The sequence below is a fragment of the Dasypus novemcinctus genome, chromosome 7 (assembly GCF_030445035.2).
Source record: "Dasypus novemcinctus isolate mDasNov1 chromosome 7, mDasNov1.1.hap2, whole genome shotgun sequence".
NCBI lineage: Eukaryota > Metazoa > Chordata > Mammalia > Cingulata > Dasypodidae > Dasypus > Dasypus novemcinctus.
In genome coordinates, this window is record NC_080679.1 from 67,516,610 (window position 1) to 67,536,838 (window position 20,229).

The 20,229-nt window shown below is 37.2% G+C and overlaps 1 long non-coding RNA gene across 1 annotated transcript in view; it reads right to left on the reverse strand.

Annotated features, from left to right (window-relative positions):
* LOC131279298 (uncharacterized) overlaps positions 1–20,229 on the reverse strand; it is a 130,859-nt gene that overhangs the window by 94,411 nt on the left and 16,219 nt on the right. Inside the window, exon 3 of the long non-coding RNA XR_009186680.1 lies at positions 7,709–7,846. This is a non-coding gene — a long non-coding RNA (uncharacterized lncRNA). The remainder of the gene's footprint in view (positions 1–7,708; positions 7,847–20,229) is intronic.

Consider the following 20,229-nt stretch of genomic DNA (forward strand, 5'->3'; position numbering starts at 1 on the left):
AAAAGATGTCATATGGCAGGTCAGAGTAGGAGAATCACAATGCAAGGCCGTTGAAGTTTGGTGGCAAGGTCTGGCAATCTGCAGCATAGCATTACACATCTTTTGAAAATGAATTCCTGGCATGATACTGGGCGGTGGAAAAGATGGAATGACTGACCATGGCTCACCAAGTGAACCTGTGGCCAGAAATATCCATCATGTATAGCATAGTAAAACCACATGTGAAATATGAATATGGGTAAAATTTCATATGTAAGACTATTTTCTTTGAAACTGAACAAATGTGTATTAACACAAGATCTTAATATCAGACAAAAAATGTTATGCTAAGTGAAAGAAACAGACATAAAGTATGACATATTGTATGACTCCATTTATAAAAAATGTAAATATAAATCAAATTATAAGTGTGATATTAGTGGTTATATAAAATTGGGGAAGGACTGCTAAAGGGTGTGGAGTTTTTGTTTTTTGGAGTAATGAAATTTTTATAAAATTTTTGTTATGAATACACAGCATTGTGATTGTTCTAAAAGCCATTGATTATACATTTTGGATAGGTCATATGGTATATGAATATTTTTCAATAGAACTGCTTACTAAATAAGTAATTGTGAAAGAATAACCAGGAATAACTATGTACAACAGAGGATGCATGGAGAGATCGAGAGGTAAAGAATTTTCTTGCTTGTTTTTTTTGTTTAATAATATTATTGAAATAATAAAAATGATCCAATGATGATTGAGGTGATGAATGCACAACTATGTGATTATAGTAATTGTACTCTTTGGATGAATTGTATGCTTTATTAATATGTAACAATAAAATTGGTTTGTTAAAATATATATAAAAAAAGGAAATATCCATCATGAGTTGGGTTCTCTATGATCTACTGTCTTAGTTTCCTAGGGCCACTCTAACAAACCACTACAAGTTGAGTGGCTTACAACAAGAGAAATTTATTGTTTCATGGTTCTGGATGCTGAAAGTCTGAAATCAAGACATCAGCAGGGTCAATTTCCATCTGAAACCTGTAAAACAAGAATCCTTCCTTATTTCTTCTAGCTTCTGGCATTTGTTGCCAATCCTTGGCATTCCTTGACTTATAGATGTATCACTCTAATATCTGTCTCTTAGCCTTCATAGGGTCTTCTCCACTTGTGTCTGCTGTGTCTCTTTCCCCCTTCTTAAAAGGATTCCAGTCACATTGGATTAAAGGCCCAACCTACTCCAGTATGACTACATTGTAACTTAACTAATTCCATATGCAATGATCCTGTTTCCAAATAAACTCACATTTTAAGGTACTGGGGGCTAGGGTTTCAACATATCTCTTTAGGGGACACTATTCTACCCATAACACTTGCCAAGTCATAAGAAATGGTGGGTCCAGCAGCAATTCATTTTAAGATAGAAGTGGCACATCTATGACTGAACAGAAGCAGGACTGGAATCATGGTGGTACAGTGATCAAGAGTAAGCACATTCCTATAGCTATATCAGCAATCTTATAAGACCAGCAAGGAGGAAGAAAATCTTCCTAATGGCTAGAGCTTTGGGAAGTGCACCTGGTCATTCATTTTTTATAAAAGGAAAAATGGCTGGAAGTTAAAAGATAGTTGAACTTTTGGGTAGTGGTGAAAAGCCTGACCAACTTTTCAGGGATTTGGAAGGAAATGAAAGGCTTGGGATAAGGAGGATGGATTAGACATATGGATGTCAAAAGGGAATGGGCATTAAGTGTAAAGATCTTTGTATCACATGTTAATGTCAACCAAGCACACAAAATAACTTGACTAGTTGATATCAGCCAAGCTCTGTCATTGGCCATCTCAGTATTGGTTTGATGGACAAATGAAGAAAGTGGTCACAGTACAGAAAAGGAGACCATGCATGGGCCAACATTGTGGACTGTCATTTTTCAAGATTTCCAGCCTCCCAACAACATATATCAACGTGAAGTCCACCATACAGCATTATTTCAAGGAGTCCAATCAGCCACATGAGCCACTTACATCATGGAAGGTCCATCAGTTAGTCACAGGAGTAAATATAACATGTACTACAGATATTTGTTTGCTTTTCCTACTCAAAGACCTCAAGAAGAACCTACATCTGAGGGATTATGAAATGTTTAATCCACCAGCATGGGATTCAACCTAATATTGCAGACCAGGGGAATCCCTTATAGCATATAGGCTGCTGCTCCGGTCCGGCGGGGGTGAGTCCAGGGACCTGTGGGAAGAAACAGGGTGGGGCAGGAGTAGAGAGAAGAATGGAGACAAGACAGGATTCTGATCAAGTCTCGTTTAGTGGGGGTAAAACACAGGGATATATAGAGAGGGAAGGGAACGTGTACATAGGTGATAGGCTGGTCTTGTGGGTGGCAGACGTCCAAGGAGGGGATTGGCTGACAGTTCGCACCGGGTCTGCGGAGTTTTGCGCCTTGCGCATGCGTATTGCTGTGGTTACCTGAGTAGTGGCGGGAGGGGGAGAACAAAGAAGCAGGGAGGAGAAGAATAAGGAAATGATAGGGCAGATTTGTGAACTCCGCCATGTTGTGAGATCCGCCATGTTGTGGGAGGCTGTAGATAGGTCTCACAGTGGGTGGCTCCCTACAGGCTGCCACAGTGGGCCCAAGACCATTATGTTCACTAGTTTTATACATATCACACTATACAGACACTACTGACTTAATAAAGCTTTGGAATAGCCTGCTTAATGAACAGCTGAAACCCCAACTCAAAGGCAATCCTCTGTTAGGACAGGGTGCCATCTTCTACAATGCAGTATTCACATTGAATCAAAGAATTTTATTAAAAATTTTTTAAAAAGAAGAATTAATGAGCCCAAGAACCAAGAGGTGAAGGCAGGAGTGGTCTGATTTACCACCATAACCAAAGAACCACTGGAGAACTCTGTGTTTCCTGTCCCTACAACTCTGTACTCTGCAGGGTTAATGATCCTGATCTACAAAAGGGGCATAATTTCACCAGCAGACACAACAAAATTCCCATAGAGTTGTAAGCTTTGACTCCTCTTTGGAGACTTTGGTTAAGAAGAGGAGAAGCCATCTTAGCAGGACTAAATGAATTGAGGTCATCAGGAGGAGGTAGGCCTGTTTTTACACAATGGGGACAGTGAGTAGTACACGTAGGAGCCAGATGACCAACTTGGGTGCCTCACAGTACTCACCCAATTATAAATGGAAATGGAAAAATACAGCAATGCAGGCATGAGGAAGGCATGGTAATCAAGGGTGCAGACCCCATAGGGATGGGGCTGCATAATGCAACCATATAAGCCACCAAGGCCAGCAGGGGTGGTGACTGAGGGTGCAGGAAATCTAAAATGAATAGGATAGGGGAGAGAAAGTAAGAATCATTTCTCATCTTGTAATCAACTTCAAAAGAGAAGCTGTAGTTTGTCCCACTCCCTTACCCCTTTTAAATTTCCCTTCAGAAAGAGAAGCTCACCAGAATCCTAGAGGAACTGCTCTTACCTCTATATGGAGAAGTGGATACAAGCCACCAGAGGAGTGGACTATGAAAGATACGGAGATGTGCCACCCAAATCCTTCTTCAAGGAAGGTCTTGCTGTCCTTAGGGGCTGCCAAAGCTCTATTATTTATCTAATGCTGCTAACAAATTATTTCCAAAATTTAGCAGCTTGGAAAAGAAACAATTTATCTCAAATTTCTGCACATCGGGAATCAGGGTATGGCTTAGCTGAGTGTCTTTATCTCAAGGACTTTCATGAGGTTGTAGTCAAATGGTCAGCTAGGACTGAAATCTTATGTAAAGGTTCTACTATGGGAGCGAGAGGAGGTTTCAGTAATAAGCTTACTTCTATGGTCCTGTTCCAGGGCTGCTTCACAATAGAACAGCTGGGTATTTCCCCAGGATGAGTAAGGCAAGAGAGTGAGAAAGAGGGCCTTCCCAAGGTCACACCCTTCCAAGGACAGCCCACATCCAGTGACTAAGTAAGGTAGAGGTAGGAAGTGACAAGGAATACTCATTTCCAAGCTCCTTACTGGGTTGGTTGTGAAACCTGCATCACAGTTCAGCCTCTTCCTCTGGCTAATCCTGGTTCCTCTCTCTTCCCCAAAGAAAAGTTGTACCCAAAACTCATCTCAAGTGTCTCTTTCTAAAGAACCCAATTCTTTCTCTTTATAGTAAATTCACAGGGCAGGGTTGGGGTGGGGGCTTTATTTCCTTTCCTAGCATCGCTGATTTCTTTCTTCCCAGAGCCTCCAAATCTCCTCTTTGAATTTACTACTTTCTCTCTATGACCAGATAGCTCTATAGTTTAAGGGACTGCTAGGCTCAGCCCCCCACAACCCCCAAGCCATAAATGATTTTGTTCTACTTTTTCCTAGTTAACAGATACTTCTTGGCCTTGTATTGAAGATGTTTTTAGTAGATCTAGAGGACTTGGAAGAAGTAATCATATACTTATTCTTGATCAAGATATTCATCATTCACGTACTAATTTAATCTAAACAGAGACAAAACTACTTTCAAACAGAGACATGACTACTTCACCAAACCTACTTAGTAAGTAATTATCATATGAAAAGTTCTCTCTTAGAGATGCATGGAAAGTGTAAAGACACAGCAAATGAAGCAACTAACTCAGTTTTGTTTTGATTTCTATTGAGCTAATAATCTGGTATTTAAAAAAATTAAATTTGTAATACACAAATTTTTTAAGTTCCACCTAAAGATTTATATTCCGAGATAAAATAAATATTCCCCAATTCTTTTGAGACTACACAAATTATCAAACATACTACATATAATTTAGAAGCAAAACTGTGATGAAAATGCAAATTAATTCAAAGGCCCATAGTGAGATCACTCTGCCATATGGCTACTAATGAAGTTATTAATTCCTAAAACATTAACACCCTTGTCAGAAGGCAAGGTGGAAAAATTCTTCTATATTTTGATTTCTTTAAGCAATTCTAAAACTTTAAACTGAATTTTAGGAAGGTGTTTCCATTTCCAAAACATTTTTTTACACTAAGAGGTACTGCAAACCTTGTAACTACAAAACATTTTAAATATACGAATACCAATTTACCATATTGTAGGATGAATAAAAAATCAAAGTGCTACATTAATAATTTCGCTTACAAAATGTATGTCAGTAGGGACCCTATAATGAATAAAATTATTCATTCATCTAAAACATATTTATTAGAATCTACAATGTGCCAAAAACTGTTCCAGGCATTAGAAAGATATAATAGTAACCAAAATAGGTGAGAATTCCTGTCTTCATGGATTTGGCATTCTACTCAGGGAGAAAAAAACCCAAAACAATAAATACATAAAATATTGTATATGCTAGGTTAGATAGTAAAAATTACTTGAAAAAAAAATAAAAGCAGAGAAGGATGATATAAATGTCAGTGAGGAGTGGAGGTGAGAGATGAAGTTTAGATTCCCTGGCTAGGAAGACTTCACTGGGAAAGTGACTTGAGTGAAGATCTAATGGAAGTGAGAAGTAAGTTGGGTTTCCTCTGGAAGAAGAGCACTCAAGAAAAGGAGATAGCAGTTGCAAAGTCCCTAAGGCAAGATGAGATCTTGCAAGTGTAAGGATTAGCAAGGTGGTCAGTGTGGCTATTGCTAAGCAAAGGAGGGCAAAACAGTAGGGATGAGGTCTGAAAGGTAATGGGAAGAAAGGAGCATACCTTGAGGGTCACAGAGTGGACTTTGGCTTTACTCTGAGGGTTTGAGCACAGGGGAGATGGATCTCACCTAGGTTTTAACAGAATTACTCCAGCTGCTCTGATGAGTAGAAAAATGGGGCAAAATTAGAAACAGGCATATAAATTAGGAGTTACTTCAATAACTAAGGTGAGAGATGATGGAGACTTGTCCTGGATGATGGCAGCAGATTCTGGCACACAAGATTCCCTAAAGGTCTAAGATTAAGGAGTATGGTTTCCAAGGGGGAATACCATGATTCCAAATGTCTTTACTATCTACAAGGATCATAGTGTTGGGTCTATCTTTCTATGAACTTTATGTTTATTTATTTAGTTTTGTTTTAGCAAATAGATGTATTTCTGAAGTTTAGCACTTAACATTGACTTATAAATGATGACTTATCAATGAAGCTTTTGATAATGTTCTAGTTTAGTATTGAGTAATAATAAAAAATGTTCCAGAATCTATAAACTTTTGACCTATTATCAGGTTAAAGATGGTCCTTGGAATAAACTCTTCACCTTAGTCAATTCTAAATAAATACAAGGTGACCATTGGCTGACTAGGAAAGGAAGCAGAAAAGAGGCAGAGAGCACTTGAAGACTCTTTTCACTAAAAGAACCGCACTACCAAAAGGTGGAGCTGTTGATTCAATGATTATTCATACATCCAGAGCAGTTTTTACTTTACGCCCCAATGTAGTCATGTTTAGAAAACCATCACATTTCTTTCTGAATCATAAAAACTGTATGTATGACAACCCAGGACAACTCTTTGCAGTGTAACCTACAGATTCTTAAAAATTAAAGTCAATTTTGTCCAGGCTGTATTTGCCAGAGTATTAGTCTGGTAGGCCTTCTTCTTCCTTTCCCTCCATCCTACTATTGAACTTGATTGAACCCTGTGCACCAATACTCAGTGTTCTAGCGATGTTTCTCCCATTAAAGCTTTCCTATTTTTTTCAACTAAAAAGGAATTAACTTCTCTCTGTTTCAAACCCACTGTCTCTTCTATTTCTCTCAATTTTCCATTTGGCTTTATATCGTGGTTAATTTCGCTTCCCTTTCTTAATCCCCAACATAGACATTAGAGTATAATTTTCCATCCTCCAGTTTCTAGCACACTGTCTTGGGAATATTTTCTGAATTTATTTTGTATCCAATGGGCCTACGCTTATAATTAGACTTAGCCAAAAACAAATGCTAATCTTAAAGCACATAGCATTGTGACGGTGGGTAAGAATCTGGGTGTCAGTTGTATTGTTACCTCATTGATTTGTTCCTAAAGAAGAACAAAGGATAAGGAATTCAAATTAGCAGCATCCTACATTGGCAGAAAAAAAAGAGTACTAAAAAGAGAAGAAAGTAAGGTAATTATTGGATACCAACCAGGAAAATGAGGAAAATCCCCAGATAAGAATAGAAAGCAAGAGCTAGACTAGAATTAATCATATATGGAATCATAAAAGCAAAAGTACAGGACTTACTATCAGAAAAATAAAATAAAATTCAAAAATGAAGGGAAAATGAAAAACATGAAATTTAAATGATTCCAAATATTTAAGAAGATGGCATAAACCTGCAGTAGAAATGGATATATTATCCAAAGTCCATTAGAAGTAAAAGGCAGTTAATTCATTGTCCAAATCATAAACATGAGTAAACTAAGCCAATTATATGATGGAAACATTTGTAATCAGTTAATTGCAAAATGGCACCTATAGATGCCTTTCCCAAAATATAAATATAATCCCAGTCATGAATAAGTTGAAGTCAAGGTCAAGGATATATCAGTATGACATATTTTGGAAGTAGGCATAAAATTCCTGGAAAGAGTTCATTATTATTAATATGGGGCAATCTTATATGAACCTCTTAAAAAGTACTTGAAGAAATGAGCTAATATTCAGGGTTGAACTGTCAAATCAGACTCACACAAATCAAAAATTTTACTTAATAATAACAATTTTACTAAGTAATTACAAGAATACCTGCATTCAAGAGGCTCAGATGAAGCAGAAAGAAGTCCATGATATCAAGGGTGGCTCTTCAGGTCCTTCTTTCCACATGGGACATGCTCCTCTAGCCCAAAATAATAGATGACTCTTGAATTTCTCACACAGCAGGGACTGTATAAATTATAAATTGTCTGCATTTTATTTCTCATAGAGTTTTGCAGCCTACATGACATGCCTCATAGAGCCTGGGTTCCATTTCTTATAGGTAATCCTTAGTCAGGCACATTTTATAAAGACATTTCAGAGATAATATCTCCTCCTCCTAGCAGATAACATGAATCTATTTACCCAAAGTTCCATTTCACAAGGAGATCAGGCTGGGCTGTCTGCCTTCTATTCTTTCCTCAGGAAACATCCCTTCAGTAAAGGGATGTTTACCCATACCATGGGTCCTGGTTGGGTGCTTAACCTTCTCTCCTAGAAGTTTAAGACATTGTTTCTTATGACAATGTAGTGCTTATAGTAAGTAAAGGTAAGGTGATTTTAGGAAAGTTGGTTAAAAGAGAATACAAAAGGAATTAAGGGAAGTGGATGTGGCTCAAGCAATTGGGCTCCCATCTACCATATGGGAGGCCCAGTGTTTGATACCCAGGGCCTCCTGGTGAAGGCAAGCTGGCCCGCCCAGTGAGCTGGCCACATGGAGTGCCATTCCTGCAGGATTGCCAGCCAAAATGGAGAGCTAAGGCAGCAAGATGATGCAACAAAAAAAGAGACACAGAGGAGAGACAACAAGAGACTTAGCAGACCAGGTAGCTGAGGTGGTACAAGAGAATGATCATCTCCCTCCCACTCCAGAGGTTTCCAGGATTGGTTCCTGGAGCTGCCTAATGAGAATACAAACAGACACAGAAGAACATACAGCAAATGGACACTGAGAGCAGACAATGGAGGAAAGGGGGAGAAATAAATAAATAAATCTTCTAAAAATAATAATAAAAGGAATTAAGATAAAAACAAGTGTCTATAAAATCCTCCAGTTTACAGTTTGAAGGCAAAGAACTGAGAAGAATATTTGGAGAAAGTGTAAATTAAATGATAATTCTATTGAGGATACTTTTGGTAGCCTGGGGGGCTAATGTGTTAAAAAAATACAAGGAATTTGGGATGCCCTCTTATGACTGGGAACCCAAGCTGGTGCATTCTGCCATTAGCTGTGAGCTAGATCTAGCCCCGACCCCAGAGTCAATTTATGTAGGCTTAGAAAATATAAACTACTTATAACAGAATATTAAAATGGGATCTTTCCTGATTCTGTTGCAGCTAAACATGAAGACAATAGATATTCCATTAATAAGTAAGTTGTAATATGAACAAATGGACCTGTTTGATCTGAAGGTTTAGGACCCCAATAGCAAAGATTTTGAGGACTGGACTGCCAAAAAATTAAAGGCTAAGGAAAAAGCTGAAACTTGAAGAAAATGCTTCACCTGCATCACAGGAAGTTCTCAGCAAGGATATCCAAGGAAACCCCAAATGTGTTCCCCAGAAAAAGAGTCAGCTTCAAATATTTGCTAGACCCATGGATTGCCAAGAGTCTAAAGAGAGAACCAGTGAAATAATAACCTTCTTATTCCCCTAATCCCCTTTTTAGTTTTAAGGGTTGTATTGTAGCCCATTGTATTTAACTAGCTGCTAATATTAATATCCTTTACAATTTCAAACTATAAATAACACTCCATTTACTCTTGCATTATATATTTTTCCTACTTTTCCACTCATTTTTTAGGATGTATTCCTAGGAATAGAACTGAGCATTCAATATATAGGAGTTTTTTTAATGCCAAATTGCTCTAAGTAAATATTAGAATAATAGTAGCAGCAACCTTAGCGGTATTTGAAAGTCATTTTAATCTTTAGCTACCTGACAGTTGCAAAATGGTATATTATTACTGTTTTAATCTCTATTTCTTTGGAACATAGCGCTGGTTAGCAGATAAGGCTCAGCGCTCTCACAAAAACAATGGAGAAAAAGTCTAAAGCTGTCAGAGGGACCTACTTTGGGGGTCAGCAGACCAGGACAGTGCTTCACAACTCCCAGGAGGTTGAGAGACAGAGAGATGAAGAAGCTGAAACTATAAACAGTAGTTACAAAACCTTCCAGCCACAGGCAAGGGTTCTCCTCCCCCATTCCTGAGATATTCAGTGGTGGTAAAACCATGGTAGCCAGAAATTGGAAACAACCCAGGTGTTGTTCATCAACTGATGAATCGATAAGCAAATTGTGGAGTATACACATGATGGAATATTATATAGTGGTAAGAAGAAATTAAATCATGAAGCATATGACAACATGGATGAACCTGGAGGGCATTATGTTGAGTGAAGCAAGCCAGACACAAAAAGACAATTTTTGTATGATTGCGCTATTATGAACTAAATACATTATGTGAAATATAAATATATTATGTGCACAAATATCCCCAGTCCTGAGATAGTCAGTGGTGGTAAAACCCATCGTGCATTGAAGCTGACTGAGAAAAGACCAGGCATCTTCCTCCCTGCTAGCTATTACAAGGAAATAGGGAAAGGAAGTTGGGGGGCTTCTCTTCAGTGAATTCTGTCAGGGGAGCCCACTTTGAATCTCAGCTCTGGCGAGAGGAAAACAAAGGAATACCAAGAGAGATAACCTCTGTGGAAATGTGGGCCAACAAGTGCCATCTGGGGGCTGGTCTGGAACTTACATGGACAGGAACTACTTTTAGAGCTGTCTTTATCCAACCCCTGGGAGAAAGTCTGCTCCCCATTAGCAAGCCCTGGGCACAGTTTTAGGTAACTTAAGCTGAGCAATTTTAAAGACTTAGGATAAGTTGAACCAAATATCAAAGAGCTGTGAACAAATAATAAAAATAGGCAAGAAAGAGAAATTGGGTATCAGAATAAATTGACCAACATATCAGATGCCTAGACAGCAAAAAATTAAGAGCTATACCAGGAGACAGGAAAAGACCATGCAGCCAAAGGAACAAACCAAAATCCTGAAGAGATTCAGGATTTAAGACAATTAATCAATGATAATAACAAAACTCTCATAAATCATTTTAAAGATTTGAAAGAAAATATGACTAAAGAGATAAAAGATATAAAGAAGATACTGGGTGAGCATAAAGAACAATTTGAAAGTCTGCAAAGAAAAGTAACTGGCCTTATGGGAACGAAAGACACAATGGATGAGATTAAAAATACATTAGAGCCACTAAGAGCATATTTGAAATGCTTAAAAACATAATTAGTGACTTTGAAGACAGAACATCTAAACTGGAAAAGACAGTAGAACAGAAAGAGAAGAGAATGGAAAAAGTGGAACTGGGTCTTCAACTCAGGGAATTGAATGGCAATGTGAAACACAAAAAGCATTCTCATTATCAGTGTCCCAAAAGGAAAAAAGAACGGAAAAGGGGCAGAAACAATATCTGAGGAATTAATGACTGAAAACTTCCCTACCCTTATGAAAGACCTATATTTCTTTGATTACAAGTGAAGTTGAAATTTTTCCATTTTTATCAGAAATTTATTTTCTTGTTTTTGTGAATGATGTATTTTGAGCTTTTGTCCATATTTCTAGGACATTTATGAATACTTTTCTAATTTACTGATACATTGCAAATATTTCCCAATTTGTTTTTTGCATTTTATTTCTCCTTATTATGTGCCTTTTTTCACTATGTTAAAGTTTAAAATATTTATCTAGTCAAATCCAACAAGGTTTTCCTTTGTGGTTTCCGGCATTTATGTCCTGATTTTAAATATCCATTCCAACAAAATATTTTAGTGACAGTCATGAATATTTTCTTCTAGTATGTTTTTTATTTCCTTTTATCAAACATTTAATTTTTAATCTATATAGAATTTATTTTAAGGAAAGATGTAAAATGGAGATAAGTGATCTGGAATAGATAGAGTTTTTTACTTTGTCAGGAATTAGGCTTCTTCTGTTTTTATTAGGAATGTAGATTGAGGAAGGAATGTAGTTTGAGGAAGAAGTGTAGATTGAGGAAGGGTGCAGATGAAGAAGAAAGCAAAGAGCACATGCACACTGTTTATTAAGGAAGACTTCAAGTACTGCTGTAGGACACTGCTGCTTACATTTGATTAGCCAGAGATGTTACATGTCTGCTTGCATGGGAGGCTGACAAATAGGTCTTTATTCTGGGTTATTATGAGGTCAGTTAAAATTTCCACTACCCTGGAAAAAGAAGAAAACAGATATATGCAGCATCTAGCATTATCTACCATAATGTGCCCAATTCTTTTATAATATTTACTTTTGCCTTTAACTATTACCAAAGGCATTCTTTTTTTTATATATATTATTGGTCAAATTCAAACAATTCTCTAAGTTTTTTTAGGAAAACATTTCTCCCAATAATTCCCTTCTACTGCCCAGTTTTTGACCCCTGAGACAACCATTATGAAACCTTTTAGCATTTCGTTTTTTAACCATATTTCAAAACAACTGTTTGTACTGCCATTTAATAAATATTTCTGTTTACTATGGACAATGAAGATTTAGTTTTTCACCACCACTCCACTATCCTGTCCCCTGTCCCCTGTCCCCTGCCTACCAACATATTTTCCCTCCATTCAGGATCTGATTATAATTATATTATTGCTTAGGCCAGCATTTCATTTTTCTGTAATTGCAGCTAAGTAAAAGTTAAAAGCTGAGCCATATTTTGAAAATTATTATATTTTCTTTGTTTTCTAAACTTCTCCCCCAAAAATAAATTAATAACTTTTTTTTTAGTTTTTTAAATGTACCTATCAGTGTTTACCTTCAGTCAGTCTCTCAATTCCATCTTCTAAGAGACCTCTGTATCCCTCAGCTCCAATCTGAGCTATTCTGTATCTGGGACATATCCGTCACCTTTGTATTTTCCTTTACCACTATCCTGAGAATTCTCTTTGTCTCTCTCCTGTTTAGGATCTTCTAATTCTTGACCCCAGGATCCTCTTTTTTAAGTTTAATCCCACTTTTTCATGGGATGATTCTTCTAATAGTTAACTGAGATAGGATGTGCGAAGGAAAGTTTTTCAGAATTTTCCAGTTTGAAAGTATGACAGAAACTAGTTCTTAATTTCATCTCTGAAAATGTCTATATGTTTAAATTATTGGCATCTAAAAGACAAAAATAATTTCTGGAATCCTTATAGGCTGTGAACCACTTATAAATGTTTCAATTTGATGCAAAATCTCTGAAATTACTGACAGGTTTTGTAAACTTTAAAATCCCTAAAAGGGAAATGGATGTGACTCAAGCAATTGTGCTACTGTCTAACATATGGGGGGGTTCCAGGTTTGGTTCTGGGGCCTCCTGGTGAAGCTGAGCTGGCCGGTGCAGTGAAGCTAGCCTACGCAGAGAGCTGGCCCACACAGAGAGCTGGCCTGCGTGGCAAGCTGATGCAACAAAATGATGGAACAACAAAAATAGAGAAACAGAGGAAAAGACAATGAGAGACACAACAGGGAGCTGAGGTGGCTCAAGCAATTGAGTGTCTCTCCCATGTCAGAACAGTCTGGGATTGGCTCCTGGTGCCTCCCAAAGAGAAGATGAGAAGAGAAGACAAGCAGACACAGAAGAACGAGCAGCAAATGGACACAGAGCAGTCAGTGAGCACAAGTGGCAAGAGCGGAATAAGTAAATAAATCTTTAAAAAAAAACTCCCTAAGATATGGATTTTTAAATATCTTGACAGAATATTCTCCAAATTTTATGTATAAACACATCTAGATTCCTGAATTTTTGTGCTTGTAGTGGCAAACTAAATTTCGAATGGGTATTTTCATGTCAATTTGTGGCATGTAAAAATTTTCAAATAAAGTAAAATTGATTTAGAAAAAAAAAACACATCTAGAATCTTGTATGACTGTATGTCTAAGGTCGAGAGAGACCCCCATTTTCATGGAGAGGTATCTCTCAGGCACGAGAAATCTCTCTGTTATGTCCAGATGAAACCACCAGTTAAAGAAAAATGAGGCCAAAGAAAATTTCACCACCAACAGGCTTTCAATTTGGATTTGCTATGAACTTAATCTTTTGCTGCTAGAACAGCAGAGTCCTGGTGTGGATCCTCAGCAAGGAAAGAGGCTACACTGGAAGGCTCCTGTCTCTCCCTTAGAATGTACGTGCCTATCTTTTTTCTCTTCTTCTCACTCAGGAGGTTACTGAGTTTGTCTAGATTTCCATTTCTTGCTTCACACAACAGTATACTGCTTTATCTTGAAGGAGAGCTGGGGTAAGAGGGCCCCACTTATATTCTATCTAGCAATAATTATTTAAAGTTTAATATTAGTATATTTTTGCTTACTCCAGCATTGATAAAAGTTATCAAATAGTTTTAGCCCCCCTTTGATAGTTTTAGAGATTTATTGCAGGAAATTTCCTCCTCTTGGTTTTCTCTTTATGTCTTTATGTTTTCCTTTACTTTCTTTAAGGAACAGGCAGAAAGTCAGTGAAATATATTAGATTTATATAATTTGGATGTGAAATTTTGGAGAGAAAAGATAGCACTATTTCGGAAATTAACAGAATGATGATAGGTCTTTTTCCTATTTCACCAAAATTGGCTAATAGAATCCAGTTGAGGTAAAAAAGATGTCAAGTATTCCATATTCTGAAAAGAACAAAAATTATGGAGGAGGCAGAAAACTGCTACCACTCCAGATTTATGAGAAGACAGCCAAACTGGCTCTGCTACATTCAACTGTCATACAGAGCTCCCTAGCCTCAGTTCATATATGTTAAGTAAGGAGAGAGGTGTAGGTCCTGAGATGTTGGCTGGATCCTGAGGGAAGGTCTGCAGAGACTCAAAGGGGAGAAGGTCCAAGAGAGTCCTTCATATAGATTGGGGATACCATTAAGCAAGAAACACTAGCATTTCTTTCCTATAGAATACTTCTGCAGCAGCACTTGCTAATCTTCTCCCTGTATCTACTTGAAAAAGGAGGGAAGAGAACTGGAAAGAGATAGCAAAACAGAGATCTCAACTGTGGAGCAGCCTATTCTTCTATCATTTGGCATAGCAAATTGTGTGTTTCCTGTGGTTCAAGTGGACACAGTAAAAATCGATCTGACTTGTGTGCCTCCCAGGACCCCTATTCAAGATGACTGCCTACTACAAAAATAACATCAGTAGCAAGAAACCATGGGATACCTTGCTGGGTAAATATATGGGAGGAATGGAGATGGAAAAATCTCAGCAGTAGTGGTTTGGGGAGGTCCCTGAAGGGAACCTAAAAAACTCAGCCCATGCCTTCAATGACAGGGAGAACATTGTATGTCAACCATCAGGAGAACATCAATGATCAGTCAGAAGTAGCAATAGCCAAGAGAGGACCACAACACTGACCAAGTAAAAGAAACCTAACCATTGCCATCTTTCTAATTCCCTCCTCCCAAACTAACCCCAAAGGAGAGGGTGATACAGAAGTGAGAGGGGGAAGAGGAATGGAAGAGTAGAAACTGCTTCACTCCCACTTCAAAAGGAATTCCAGCTATTACTGGGAAGAGAGGAAGAGGTGATTGCCACATTGGATATGAGATGGAAGTTTAAAATATCTCAGTTAAAAATAACTTTATAATTGAAAATGATGAAAGAGTTAAGGGAGCTGCCTGAGCAATCTTTAGGGGGGGCGAAAAAGGGAAATTCTGCTTAGCGCCTTTGGGATAGCAATTAAAGAAAAAGAATTAACAAGCATTATGTTTATGTCTTTTGGGTTTACTCTATAGATGGGAATAAAGATAGGGGAAAACAAATATTAAATAATGAGAAAACTATGTAAATAAATCATATAAGTGTAGAACATGGATAAACTTTAGTTTTGTTAGATTAGTGGTGGGGAAGTCAAAGAGATGCTGAAGAATTTTAAGAATTTTAAACTGCCAATTGGTAATTTTATCTCATAATTTTAAAAGTTCAAAATATTTGATTCAGCCAAAGGAATTAATAAAGGCTTCTTTAAAAAGGCAGCATTTTAGCAGGTCTTTGAAATGGACCTTGAAATCTATCAAATTTCTTTAGTATCTACTGAAGTTAAAAAGAATCTTTTCTCCTTTGATCTATTAATGTAAAAGATTTTGCTAATAATTTCCTTAATAGCAAGCCATTAAATTCCCTCAGAGAAAAAAATATTTTTAAAAACATGGTGCTGGATACAATTTGCTTGTATTTTATTTTGAATTCTTTGCATATTAGTTCATACATATTCCAGGAGACTTGTCTGTGGTTTTCTTTCTGTGTACCATCTTTAACAAGTGTCATTACTAGGCTAACATAAAATGAATCATGTTCCATCCCATCCTTTTCCATACTATGAAAGAATTTGTCAAAGGGATTTGTTTCTCTTAGAAAACATGGAAGGATTCTCTGGCAAAACTACTTTGCTTTGGAGCCATTATTGAAGGTAATTATCTGATGACTTTTTCAGTTTCCTCCATGCTATGATATACCAAAGCTCTGTTCAACTTTACTATCTTTTCCTGAGATAACTGTAGCAATTAATATTTTCTAGAAAATTGTCCACTTAATTTCATTGAGACTTAAAATTTCTTTGCATAGAACTTCATGTAGTTTTTTTCATACTTACAATTTTTTAATAGGCCCCTTTTCCTACCACTTTATTATCGGCTCCCTTTAATTTTATTTGTTTACCTTTTTTTTAAAATTATCGCTTCCAGATTTTTTGGTTGGTTCATTGATTGATTGATTGATTTTATATTCTCCAAGAGGACTGGCTCTCAAAATTAATAAGATTGAGAGGCAAGAAAGGATATAATATTTGACTGGAATAAAGACATAGAGGTAGAAAACAGGAGAGTCAGATATTTCATGAAATGAAATAGTTCTTTTGATTGCAGTGGAAGGAAAAAGAAGAGTAAAATAAAGTCCTCCATGAGACAGAAAATATTGTTTAACTTTGTAACATAATAATGATTTTTTATTATCTCTGCTTAAATAAGTAAAGCAGTTTAATGGATGAGCACATTTATCAAAGTAAATGTCTTCAAATATAGGTGGTATAAGCTAAGATCTTTACTTATCCAGAGAAAAGTATCCTGAAAATCAAGACATTTATGTGCCAATCATGGTACAGAAGCTAGGAAAGCTCATTTTAAGCATTTCATTTAACCTCTAATGAGGAAATAAAAAAAGTGTTTTTAATCTTTTAAAAATGGATGGCAAACGAGGAAATTCCAAAGTATTCTTTCAAATATATTAAAAGAGATGTTTTGGCTGGCTGATACGAACTTGCTTCTCTACCAGAATATTTATCACATGCTTTGATTTCAGTGTTTTCAGTGGTGAAATTAAGATTATTAAAAAATTGGAGTCTCTGTTATGAAGCATCTCACAACAGCATTGTAATTCCTCTCTTATGTTCGGCAACTGGCAAAGTTGAACATCAAGACTGTCTCCATATTGAAATAAGTGTAGCCATTTCACCAGAAAGCCTCTGCTATTTATATTATTGGCCCTCTCCTCTTCTATCAGCCAGCACAAGTACAATGAAATCCTAGAACAAATGAGCTTATTAAGATCATGGTTAGACATATCGTTTTTCAAATCACACTCTACACGACAGATATGCTGGCAAAGCTGTAATAAATGTCAAGGCTCAAGGCATCCACCATTTTTTTCAGCAGCCTGATGGCTTGGCTAGAAAAGCTTTTCATAAATTTTAGTGCACACCTGTCAAGTGGCAGGTGTGATAGTCTGCTATTGCAGAGCCTGGGCGTGATTTCTGGGATGGCAGCACTGTCATCATTTTCAGTGCAATCATGTGCTTTTCTCTGTTTGTGACCATTGAAATCTATGTGATCACACTGAGAATCTGTGCATCTTGGCAGATCTGCCAGTGGTACTCATAACATAGAGATTATTTTAGATTGGCTGCCAGGAGGTGTTATTTTCCATTTGTTAACACAATGGGGTTTCATGACTGCGACAACTGAAATATCCATTTGTATATGGGTTTTGTTCTTGTTGTGGACACAAAACTATTCTATCTTCCCTTCACCCCTTTAACCTTTCACAATCAATCTCCAACCTGAAACAACTGCCTTGCTTATTATGTCACTTTTACTTGGTTGAAAAACAATGGGGCTAAAGCCTTATTTTGTTTTAACAAGTGAAATTTGTGAGTTGGAAATAAACTATGTGATATCAATTATGTGAAATAAACCTATATTTCATATACATGCAGACATATATGTGAATGCTTAGATAATTTCTGAAAAGAAACTCACCAAGATGTTTATCATAGTACCATTAAAGAGAAGGGGACATTTGCAGATGGGTGAGACAAAGGGACTTCTCTCTATATTATGGTAATGCTTGGATTTCTACAATGATGATATATTCATATATTCCTTGTATAGTGAAAAAGTAAATTTTAAAACAGGGAAACCTAAATATTGATATCAAAAAGAGAACAAGAGCCCTATAAGATGATACTTTGATGAATAGTACCATATGTTTATATAGTATTTTCATACACATGCTATGGCTAAATCCTCACAGAAACTTAGTGAGATGATTGGATCAGATTTCAGCATTCCCATTTAAATGAGTGAAATTTGAAACTTAATGAGCTTCTGTGATATGCTTGCTATCTGTTAAGTTTCTAAGTTGGAACTGAGATCCCAGGTCTTCTGACATCTAGTCCATGCTTCCATCTCCCCTCACAATTCTATACCTACTACTTCATTGTTTTCTGCTCTGAATGCAACAACAAACTTGTTCTTACAGTTTTCTTATTTGTTACAACATAGCAAATACGTTTTTCCCCATTTAAAAATATTTGACATGTATATACATACACAAGTCATTACAAGTCAAAAACCAGCAGAGTGGAAGTTAAATATCAGTTTAATCAATCACTTAACAGAATTATTCAGACACAAACTTGGAATGTAAACAGAAATTTCAATACTAAGCATTCCATTGGAAGGAAAAAATAAGTATAATTAAGTTACAATTATGTGTAGCAAAAATAACCGACAAACTCTTTGCAAAATTATGACAAAGGCAAGACCTCTGGTTTGTCTTCTAATGAACGTCTGACATGAGTAGCATTTAAAAAAATAACTGCTTGAGTGGAAATACTAGTTTCTATTGATGGCATAGTGTAATCTAGTAGAATTAATAGCAATTCACTGGCTGTGTATGGCACATTTTTAAAAACCTTTAATCTACTAATCAATGATTACTCAGGGCAAAAACTTAATATGGGAATTTTGTAAACTGCTTACCTTCCCAACCCTTCATTATCCCCAAATCTCTGCCCTCTTACTGTATTATCATAATTTATTTATTTATTTCATCTTCCTCAACTTCTTTTGTAATCATTTTAGAGGAGAGAATGAATATTGGGAAAGGGCTCTTGCCTCATGTTTATAGTGAGCATTTTAGAACTAAAACAGTAACACTTCCCAATAGACATGCAAGGGAAGCAGACTTGGCCCAATGGATAGGGCGTCCTTCTACCACATGGGAGGTCCGCAGTTCAAATCCCAAGCCTCCTTGACCCGTGTGGAGCTGGCCCACGCACAGTGCTGATGCGTGCAAGGAGTGCCCTGCCACGCAGGGGTGTCCCCCGTGTAGGGGAGCCCCACGAGCAAGGAGTGTGCTCCATAAGGAGAGCCACCCAGCATGAAAAAAAAGTGCAACCTGCCCAAGAATGGCGCCACACACACGGAGAGCTGACACAGCAAGATGACGCAACAAGAAGAAATACAGATTCCTGGTGCCGCTGATAAGGATAGAAGTGGTCATAGAAGAACACACAGTGAATGGACAGAGAGAGCAAACAACTGGGGGGGGGGTGGGGAAGGGGAGAGAAATAAAAAAAAGAAATAGACATGCAAATAGACTACATTAACATACTGAAAATATCTTGACCTTGAAACTTCACCTGAAACCACCATCACCCTGGCACTCATTCCAGTGATTCTCAATTCTGTGATCTTTGAACTCTTTGGAACTAGAATTGGGGTGGGGTCGGGGAGAAATACTTGAGTACATTAAAAATCTCCAAACAACAGTAAGGAAGTCAGTATTGATGACCAGCAATCATAACTGTCACATAGTGGGGATTCACCAGGCCTGTGAAAGCACCACACTGTTCCTTACCTTGTCACTTTGAAGTTGCCCTCTCTGAGGAGCTTGCCTCACAAGCAAAGAGCTTCTTGGGGTTGCTTACTGTGCCTCTGAATGCAAAATATCAAATATCACTCTCCACCAAGTCTTAGGGTTTGCTTACTTCAGCATTCACTATGGCAGATGTTGACTGAACAGTACCTATTATCAATTAAAGAAAAAATCTAAAGCTATGCTTGTTCAAATTTTGGGAGCACACCTTTGAAAGGGTCACAGTAAGTGACAGCCACAAAACGCAGTTTGAGAATTACTGCTTCATTCCTTTCCCAAGAAAGCCCACGACTGCTGCTGGTTCAGTGACTCTTAGAAGTGACCAAATATTTCTCATGAGTGCCTAT